Source organism: Phoca vitulina, unplaced genomic scaffold (assembly GCF_004348235.1).
Source record: "Phoca vitulina isolate PV1807 unplaced genomic scaffold, GSC_HSeal_1.0 scaffold27, whole genome shotgun sequence".
NCBI lineage: Eukaryota > Metazoa > Chordata > Mammalia > Carnivora > Phocidae > Phoca > Phoca vitulina.
In genome coordinates this window covers 444,943-456,007 of record NW_022589730.1, presented here as the reverse complement: position 1 = coordinate 456,007, position 11,065 = coordinate 444,943, and positions in this window count along the sequence as shown.

Genomic DNA, 11,065 nt, shown 5'->3' with positions numbered 1-11,065 from the left:
GCTTGCACACACGCACGCACGAGTGCCTGCACGGGCACACTCCCACATGCTCACAATGCTTGAATGCACGCACACATGAGCGCCTGCACGGGCATGCTCACACACGCTCACGATGCTTGAACGCACGCACACATGAGTGCCTGCACGGGCACGCTCACACACACTCACAATGCACACACGCATGCCTGCACGGGCACACTCCCACACACTCACGATGCTTGCACACACGTGTGCCTGCATGGGCACACTCCCACACACTCACGATGCTTGCACACATGCGTGCCTGCACGGGCACACTCCCACAGGCTCACGATGCTTGAACGCACGCACACACGCATGCCTGCACGGCCACACTCCCACACACGATGCTCGCACACACGTGTGCCTGCACGGCCACACTCCCACACACGATGCTTGCACACACGTGTGCCTGCACGGCCACACACTCACGATGCTTGCACACACGCGTGCCTGCACGGGCACACTCCCACAGGCTCACGATGCTTGCACACACGCACACAGGTGTGCCTGCACGGCCACACTCCCACACGTACCCGTGGGCAGTCGTCCCTGCAGCAGCCCTGCGCTCAGCACTAAGCATGTGAGCCTCCGCAGGAACCTCGTAGGTCCCGCTATGATCAGCAGAGACAGGAGGCACTTATCCCGGAGCCCTGCTCTCCGTGGGCAGGCGGGCAAGTGCACGCTCTGGCGTTTCCAACAGAAAGGGGCTCAGGCCACTGGACGGCAGGCGGTGTGGGTGGCAGGCAGGCAAGGGCCAACACTGGGACGCCCAACAGGCATGCTGACCAGGACCCGAAGACGCCGCCCCGTCCTGGCGTGTTTGGTGATGATGGGCCTGCTTCCCAATCCTGGCCCTCCAGGTTGTTGGCTTCAGATACAATATCTTACACGGTTTTTGGTTGTGAGATGTTCAGCATGACATCTTCCTGGCACCCGGCAGCTTGCACTGATCACGTTATATTCTCCATCTTGGATTAAGACCCAGGAAGGAATAGAGTCAAATATATAAAGTAGAATGTAACCGTATGCCCAACAAAAGAAGAAACGCAAAGTCTTCAGCCCTGGTTCTCAGCCTCTGCGGTGGAGACCAGGTCTGCTTTTTCTTCATTTGCAGCCTGTTCCCAGCCCGCGGTCCCGCAGCAGGGGTCCAGGCTCTGGGGTGCTGCCGCGCACTCTCCACGTCCCCCCAGAGGCCCGCTTCTCCACTCTTGGGCCCAGGAGCAGGGTCTGCAGAGCACACGAGCGGCCAGGCCCGGGCCGCTGGATCGAGCCATCTGCGGAGCCCCCGGGGTGCGCACGTCTGGCTCCCGGATTACCTGCCGCTTCCCCCCGAGCTCCGCAGTCCTGAGGTCAGACACGGGACACAGGTAAATGCCTCCTTCGTACCTGTGGGTCGTACAGATCACCCTCAGACCCACACGGGCACGTGCACACACGGGAGTCCGCGGGCTTCTTCTTCACACAGGAGACAATTTCCCACAGGCACGAACCTCGTCCCTGCTGAGCTGGGTGGGAGAACATTCCCTCCGGCCACAGCCTGGCCCAGAATGGACGTCGTGTGGAAGTGTTTATCCTTAGTGCCACACGCAACGCGAGTTGGCAGGCACGTTCTCCGAGTCCAGCAAGGTTACGGCTCGACTTGTCACTTTGAAGGGAGGGGCGCGTAGCAGAACCTCTTCAGGACCGCTCTTCCTCTCCCCAGAGGTGACAGCGCTCCAGCAAAGTCACTCTGGATTTCAGACACAGAACTCAGAAAAGGGACGTCCTGGCTTCTTGCTTGTGCTGCCGGGAGCAAACCCTCGGGCTCAAGGTCAGGACTGACTGAGGGTCATGCCACATGGGACGAGGGGCTTGGGAAGCCCCTACCCCTGGGTCACCCCGATGGGCCCCGTCAGCCCCGCAGAGAGGGCTGGCCCCCCACAGAAATGCCCCCCCCCCCGGGTGGAGGGTTCGAGCAGGTGTCGGCGAGGCCCCAACCCACACCTGCCACTCGGCCTGCAGGAGGCGGACAGGGGAGTCCGCTGCCTCCGAGCCCGCGGGGCCCCGCCTTGGCCTCTCCTCTTCTTCTCAGACGAGGTGGCCCCCTCTGATGGGGTGAAGCCACCAGCGTTCCATGTTGCCCGCACTCGGGCCAGGCACTGGGTCGCTGGGGGAGACACTCAGAGGCGGGTGGCGTCTAGCTGCCTTTCTTGGGGCGGCGAGGAGCAGGGCCGTCTGGCCCAGCTGCTGCCCGGCCCGCTGTCCGCAAACACCATCTTTGCTGAGAAGGAAGCTGGAGAATCTAGGCCAAATAGTGCTGTCCTCCCGGGCAGCTGGCCTGGGTTTCCTCTGGCATCCGCTCTGCTCTGAGCCTGGCGGGACAGTCAGGAGCATGGGGTCCCCGCTGGGTGAGGCGGGGAGCTCGTGTGTGCTCTTCACCCTCACTGTCTCGCCCCCACGTGACGGGAGGTGGGGACACCGCGAGTCTCAATCAGGAAACGCTGGTCGACTTGCGGCGTTTATAAACTGCACGTTCTGCTTCAGGCGGGTTCCTTCTTCTGGATGCTCTTCCCAAACCCTGTTTCGTTTCTGTGCGTTAGACTGCAACCCTGAAACGCGGCTGCTCCAGCCCGCATGGCACCAAAACAGCTCGATGGAGACAGAAACCAAACAGAGCCTGCACGGCCGCTCAGCACCACGCAGACCGAACGTGAGGAGTTAGGCCACACCTGCCTTGTTCACTCTGCGGTTTCTTCCCCAGCGGTAACCTTTAGGAAGCTGCCTGATTTTTTAAAATATTTTTCTGGGGCGCCTGGGTGGCTCAGTCGTTAAGCGTCTGCCTTCGGCTCAGGTCATGATCTCAGGGTCCTGGGATCGAGCCCCACTGTCTTGCTCCCTGCTCCGCGGGAAGCCTGCTTCTCCCTCTGCCTCTGCCCCTGCTTGTTTCTGCTCTCGCTAACTCTCTCTCTGTCAAATAAATTATAAATCTTTAAAAATATTAGTATTTCTCTTAGGCATGTGTGGCCATTAGATGAGTGTGCAGGAGGGACGGGCCTTCCTCAGCACCAGCCTTGTGCCCAGCACCTCAGCGCACGTCGGTTTTGCTGAGCGAGCGGTGTCCTAGGAATTCTGCTGTCCGTTACGCGCTCAGAGACAAACAGGACGCGGGTCCAGAGCTGTTTTATTAGTTAGAATCCATTCCCTGTAACAGATGCAATTTCTCTTATGTGTCTGTTTACACAGGCCCAGAAACTCAGTCCTGGAGTAAAGGTCGTTCATGGGGGGACCTGCACACGGGTATGTGTGCAGGTCACGTCCAGAGGGGTCTCTCGTTTAGAAAACGTGACTGTTTGAGGGGTCCATTCTGATCCTGTAACACTCTCCGGAAGGCCCTTCTCTGCCAACCCCGTTGCTCATCATTCTTCTGCACACTGACGATGCTTACCTGTGGCCGCCACAGCTATGGGCCTGCTGAATGGTGGCCCGTGAGCCACGGCCCCTGCCAGGGGACCTGCTCGCAGGAGTGGCCTCCGTGGGGTGCCTGCCACTCGGTCAGGGACCACAGTCCCCGTGGCCTGGATGCACTCCTGGCGGGGAGCACCTCAACGGCTACGCAGATACCCAGGAGATCCTCAGAAATGGTCTCCGAGGGAATGAATCAACAGTCTCATTGGCCGTGAACGTGGAAAGCGAGCACGTGTCCACCTGAACCACACGGGCAGGGTTCTCAAACCTGGAAAGTAGCTTGGACCAATAGCCATGCATCTCTATCTTGCAAGATTTCCGGAACATCAGGCCAGGACATCCACTGCCAAGAGCAAGGTCCCGTGTGTTTCCGTGCTGGGTGTGAGGGCCTCACGACGACCCACCGCGGCTCTTGGAAAACGGCAGGCAGGTGACTGTGAGGATCACTCTTAAGTGAAAAAGCTAAAGATGCACCAAGTGCATGGACGTTTCCCCCCTTCCCCCAAAGCAGGCGTTAGGGTGTGGGAAGAGCATCTTGCCTAATGTCGGAGGGCTCTGGAAGGTCCAGGCCGTCCGAGAAACCAACAAGGAGCCAGCATGACGATGATGGCGGGTACTCAGTGGGCAACCAGGAGGGTCAGTCAGGAGAAGAGGGGACAGCCTGCAGGGGCCATGCCGAAGGAGGGACAGGGTCCTGGGGGGGGTCGTGCTGGAGGAGGGACAGGGTCCTGGGGGGTCGTGCTGGAGGAGGGAGGGGGCTCCAGAGCAGGCTGCTGTTGAGAAGCACAGACTGGGCCAGTCTGCAATGCTCAGGAGTAATCTTTCTTTGCAAAGACTATTCCAGAAGAGCAAATTTGAGGACCTTTGTTAGAATAGCACACACAAGGATAACCGTAAGGATTTTTATTCAATGTTTTTAAAAAATCAGTGTTATGTGATGTATATTAAAGCGATAAAATATTAGGAAATATGCTGAACATAAATCACATATATATGACTTACACAAGTATGTATATATATTTAGCAATGGTTTTCCATTTCAGCAACAGAAAAAGGTATAAATACGAAACCCACACACATACGAACTTAAATTTTGTTTGCATATATTACACTATAAATACATATGTTCATTTTAAAAAGAGAAAGAAGGCCTGGATGCAGCCCGCACACGGCTCCTTCTACTCACTGTCCGCGGTTATCAGTCCTCCCCCGTGTGTCTGCAGATCTTGACCAGACTTTGTCGGCTACCCCAGCCGTTCCGCCGGCCACGTGAGCGAGGGCTGGGAAGACCAGGGGGCCCTGGACACAGGCACAGGCCTCGTTCTGTGTCCTATCCTGAAATCCCTCCATCACCTGCTGGTTGATCTCGCTCGCGGTGCCCCCGAAAATGTCAAGGCAGCTCACAACAGCAACAAACCCTTCTACGGGGGTGTGAGCCAGTGCTGCCGAGCCACGGTTCCGGGTGGATGCCCGTCCACCCAACAGGAGCGCCCTCACCCCATCTGGAGAGCCCCCACTCTGACGGGCACTGATCTTGCTGCCTGAGGAAGGCAGGTGCCCACCCAGCACCAGGGCTCGGTCAGGCCTCGTGTGTCATCTGGGCTGTGGCCCCGGCTCCACGCTCTCCCCCGGGCAGGAACACGAGGGTTGAAACAGATGCGTGGGGAGGGCAATTCTAGGCGAGCAGAACCAGGCTGGTAGGGACAGCCCGACAGGCCGTTTTATGCTGGAGGCTGAAAGCAAAGGGAATCCATCCAGTACCCTGAACCCAAGGTCTTAAGTCCCCGCTGCCCCACCTCATCCCGCCACGCTTCAAGCACGCGGATAACTGGGGCGCCCCCACACCTCGCCCCACTCCAGAAAAGGCCCCAGACTCTGCATGGCCAGAGGAGGGGAGCCCGACTGACAGCAGAGATGCCCACCGGCTCCGTGGCCCTCCTCCGTGGCCCAGGTGAGCCCCGTGCAGAGGGTGCCCACCGACATGGCTGCCCCGTGGGGGTGGGGGCCGTGCAGACGGGGCCAGCGGTGGAATTCAAGACGGTGCATATGGGGAGCCGGCAGCCAGGAGACCTGGGTGGCTTGGCCCTTCTGTCGTGTAAGTGGGGCGGAAGCCACGAGCCCGACGGTGACATCAGCTGCCCCTCCCGTCACAGGACGTGGACGCGTCATCTACTTCGAGGGAGACGTGTGTGTGCGTGAAGCAGCCTCGGGCAGGAAAGGCCTGCCGCGCAGATGTGACAGGTTCAGCTCAACCAACACCGACCTGCTCTGCATCAGCCTCTTCCAGGAGCTGCACAATAGGCCAGTGTCCGCCTTTTAGGAGATCCCGTCCACACAAGCCGGGGTGCCTGAGGGCCACGCACCAACACTCCAGATGTGCGTGGCCACCTTCAGGCCCGGTGGAAGGACGCCGAGCTCGGACCTGAAAACCGACGTCGACTGCTTTCAGTAAAGGGGGACCACTTGGCTCACGCTGTCGAGGAAGAGCAGAAACGCCAAATCACAGAGACAGGAGGCAGGGTGAGCGTCCGCCGCTGCTGAGCCCAGGTGCTCGGTGCCCCTCATCCCGCGACACTGGCATGGCGCCTGCCTCTCTCCTGCCCTCCGCACGCCGAGCTCCCACCCCGCGGAGGAGCAATCTGCCTCCTGGGCTGAGGTCAGCCGTCCCCTGTCCGGGCTTCCGGCTAAAGCCTATCCACCCAGGACCCATCGGAGACCCTCAGCCAGGTAAGGCACGCAGCAGCCCCATCAAAGGAACATGTTCGGCAGGAGAGGGCCGGCCCTGTTATCAAGGACAAGTGCTGGCCTGCAAGAAAGGGGTGTTTAGGGCAAGAAGAACAGTCAACGTCTACTGCACTAGGCATGGGGCCCAGACTCGGAGGTCAGAGGGGCCCCACCCAGGGAAGGGGAGCCCAGCTGGGTCTTTACCCCTGAAAAGTGGTCAGCCTGCAAAGAAGGGTCTTACTCACCCACACTGGGCTCCAGAATCCCGGCGCCGCGATCATGCAGATCCGTGGACACAGACGCTGGAGGGCGGTGAGGCGCCGGGCAGTAATGCTCTTATCAAAGCTCCTGGCTGTGACTCTCAGTAAATTGCTAAATTGGGATCCCACCGCGCACAATGGTGGGCCCGGCAGCCAGCTGGGTCTTCTTGGTCTCCGTGGACGGCTTCCTGCAGGCTGGGTCCCGCTGACCCCCTCCCGCCAACCCCTGCCTCCTGTGTGAGGACCCCTGTTAGCGACAGGAAAGTCTGTCTCGGGACTGCTGCGTTACATCCGACACTTCCCGCAATTCTTACTCGTTCATGCGTTTAACAGCTATTTACTTGGTGCTGCTCACGCTGGGACGCGCGCGAGGAAGACCCGCTCCTGGAAGCTGTTCTGGGCAACGAGGAAGCCAGCTAGGTCTCCTCACAGGGCGGGAGGGGCGGCCGTCTGCTTGGCGGCCCGGAGTGACCCCACACCGTCTCCTGGCCCCTGGCGCGCGTGTCTGGCGGCGGCCGGGGCTAATCTTCTGTGGCTTCTGGTGGGAAATGTGTCCTCCTGACAGCATCCAAGAGCAAAGACGCCCAGAGGGCACAAGCACGGAGCCGCTGAGCTTCTCCCCCGATTCTGACAAATACCCTCTTTGGCTGTGACCCCAGCGGCCGGAACTTCACGATGGAATTGATTTTGAGTCCGGCTTTAAGTATTAAAATGGTGTCCCCGGTGGAGGAGCTCAGCCGAGGCCCACAGGAGGGGCGCGCTCTCAGCCCCTGGGGGGCACGTCCTCTCTAGCGCATCAGGAGGATCAGACAGCCAGTCGCTCCCTCCGGGAGCTGCTGGAGGTCGGGGTGCAGAGACCCCCAGCACGGCACACACTCACCGGGAGTCCTGCAGGAGGAGGGCCCGGCCCCCTCACGGCACCAAGGGCATGCAGCCAGCCGGTCTGGGGCTCTGTGGTCGGGGAGCTGCCCACCCACCTGACCAGTGAAACTGTGAGCTCCTAACAGTTTTCCAGAAAGCTCCCTCTCATTTAATGTGGTCACTTGTGAAAACTTTGCCTGGAAACTGGGCGGGGCCGGGGGGCTGGGGGCGTCCTGCGTATGGTAACTGCTGCCCGGCTGCCCGGCTGCCCGCGGGCGCCCAGCCGCTCTCCTCCTTCAGGAAGCGCAGCTCTGCAGTCGGGGCATCATCACGGACTCTCCCCAGCCTGTTCTTGTGCGGGACCACATTTCCAGACGCGTCTGGGAAAACGTCCAGCGATGGGCCGGGACTTGGCGAGCAGCGTCTGCTGGTCTCCGGGCTTGAGGGCGCCGACCGGGCACCAGTTCCAGGCCTGGCCACCTCGAGAGCGCAGATGACAAAAGGCAGGACAGCAGCGAGGGACTCCTCAGTCTCCTGCTTCACCGTTTATGTCGTAAGCGGCGGAAGTTAATTTCTAACAACGGCCGGTAATGACCGCCTTGCCGCGGCACCGGCCCCGCAGCCGTGGGACCCCGCTGCCCGCCCCGAGCAGATACTAAGTGAGCCAGGGCTCTCCGTCCACACGGTCATGCTGCCTGCTCTGCTCACACCTGGCCTCTTCACAGCCTCTTGGGGTCCTGCCTTCTTTTGATAGAAGCGAATACATGTCAAGGGCAGACTTCGGAGGCGGGAGCATGCACGGCTCTTGGATGGGCCCCCGGGGTCTCATGATGCAGAGAATCTAATCTAACTGTGTGGTCCCGGCAGCACCCGGGGCCTGGCATCTCCCACAGGCTCAGACCCTGAGGGCTGCACAACCCTTTTGCGCTGAGGCCTGAGGGCCCGTGGCTACCCAGCTCATGTTTCCACTCGCCGGCCCTGCCCTCCCCTTCCCTCCGCCCCGTGTGCCCAGCCTGCATCTCTTCTTACTCACGCCGATCTTCAGCTGTCTCCCGAATGCCCGCCGGCACACACACACGTAGCAAACCGCAAGGATGATGAGAGCTCCCCGTGCAACAGCCCGGGGACTGCTGTAATTGGGTCTGAATCTTGCTGGCCTTCTGGAACCGGTTTTCACAGCACATGGCCAGGCCAGCGCCTGGCCCGGCGTTTAGCCAATTAGCCAGCATCCCTGGTTTCGGAAGTGAGCAAACAGACCCACTGAACACAACACAACACAATGCCATAAACCAGAACCACTTCAAGCCTCCGTTTGCCGAGGAAGCACCGATCTCTGGGCCGGCTGCTCGGCCCCAGTGAGGGGCCCTGGCTCTCCAGCAGCTCAGCTCCCCAGGGAAGCTTCTCCTCAACCAGCTTCCCAGCTGCCGTCCTGGGGCCCACAAGGCCCACAGGCTCTTCCTCTGACCCGACACTAGCCTTTCCTGGGCACTGCCTCAGCTCACGCCGGGCTGCCTTCTGGTCGAGCTGAGATGAGCTTGGTCAGCGGCAAGCAAGCTAGGACCCTTGTGCGTCCCGCCCCCCCCCCGGGGGCGGACCAAGCAGAACTGGCCTCCTCCACTCCCTGGTTCAGGTATCTTCATTACCAATAAACAGATGTTTCCGCCCTGAGAGGGGAGGGACCTTGAGGGGCCTGGGGGGTGGGCACAAAGGACGCACCCCCGCCCCTCCCCCGCACCCCTGCCACCAGGCTCTGGGCTGCGCTGGGGGTGTGGCCTCTCCCGGCGCCCCTGCTGTGGTGACGAAGTTCTGGGAAGTTCTAAAGCGCCACCATGGCTCTATGTGGAAGGAGTGCAGGGCCCCAGCTCCGGAGGGAGCTTCTCCCTCTGCTTGTGCTTCCCAATGACATTCGTCTTCCCCAAGACCTGCTCTCGCTCTCCAACCGGTGGGCCGCAGTACTTCCTTCGAAAATCCAAATTTTCAGTTTTATAACTTGGCCAGAGATCCAATTGAGAAAAAAGAAAACATTTTTTGAGAAAGAAGGAAAATTCAGAGCGAGCAGCCTGCGGCATTTCTCTCGACAGCGGGGTTTCTCCAATTGCTCTGGCTATCTTAGGAGCTCCTGCCAGCGGCGTCTGGGGAGGACTCGGGGCGCCCCCCATCGCTGCGCTCTACCTGCTCGGAAACCATGGGGTATCTTTTTATTTTTGGTTCTGGTAATCTCTGGCTCGTGGGTGTTGAGAGATGGGGGATTTTCCAGTCCTTCCAGAGCAAATACAGGAAACTAAGTGAGCAGGGAAACCATTCAAATTCCGGGCCTCTGCCTTTCAAGCCTCTGCAACACCGTGACCGTTCCCTAAATAATGTTTCCAGAACTGCGTGTTGACCAAGGGACGGAATCAGCCAGAGCCTGTTCCCTGGACGCCGTGGGATGCCCTGCAGGGACCGCAGACCCCGAAGGTGGGGCAGTCCCTCCGGTAGCTGCTGAACCTACTGGCAAATGCCCGGCATGGGAGGGGTCCCTGAGGACTCCCTGCCAGAGACGAAAGGAGCAGACAGATGAGACGTTCATGGCCAATCTGAGCAAAACGACACTTTCCCAGAAGTCTCCCCTTCAAAGCACGGTCATGTATTGGATGATGTGGTTCCAAGTCAGCCTGGGTGTGCGGCTGCCAGCGATGGGGGCAGGCCCACCCCCTCCCCTCACCTCTGCTTCAAGCCTGAGTCCCCACCCAGGGGGTCTCTGTGGGAACAAGCCCCACGAGGTGAAGTGCCCTGCACAGCACCCAGGACGCTGGGCCATCTTTACCCAAGGCTCGGGGCCCCGTCCAGCATAGCCCGCGAGCTGCAGCCGAGCACAGAGCTGGGCTTCCGACCCAGCAGGGTGTCCCCCCGGGTCCCAACCCCGCAGGACAGGTCCTCCAGCAGCCCCGCGTGTGCCTGTGCCCCCCAGTGCCAGCTTCCAGCTCAGAACATTCTAACAACTCTGCCTCCTAGGGCTGGCATAATGAAAACAATAGTTTTCGTTTTGCTTTGTTTTCTGTGCACTGTGCTTTTTCAGCCCTCCTGGGTCTAAACTCAGCATCCAGCAAGGATGCAATGACAGGGAAGCCTGACCCTGAACCCTCGGTCTCCCTCGAACTGCTAGGACACCAGAGGGACAGTCACAGAAAGGGCTCCCCGCTCGAAGAGCCCCCCTCCTTGGCTAATCGTCACCTGGCAAACTGGGCTGCAGAATGGGAGAAAGGAGAGCGTACACCCTAGGGACACAGGACTTTCTGAGGCTGACAAGACCGTTAGAAGTCACCAGGGATCATCAGAAAAATCTGCAGGTAGAGCGCCAGGTACATCTGGAAAATAGGTTAGAGCAGAGTCAGCAAACCCGCACGAGTGAGGGTCGCAAAGAGGAAGGCAAGTCCCATGTCAGAAGAGAACATTGAGCGGAGACCATGTTCCCCACAAACTGACCTCCCTTCCCCTTGCTTGGCCCAGATAAATGCCTCTGGAATCCAGCCATGACTGCGTCCCTTCCTGTGGAGCTCAGCGCCATTCCTTCATCCCTTCGAAGAACTCTGTGCTCCTGCCAAGCGCCAGTCTCCACAGGATTGGGGGTGACAGATGCAGGCCCACCTGGAGGAACGAGACACTGAACCAATGAGAGTATGTAGCAAAGGGGAGTGCATTACGATGGCCTGCCCACCGCCCCATCACACCGGCCCGCCGCCCCATCACACCCGCCCGCACAGTCACACCTGCCC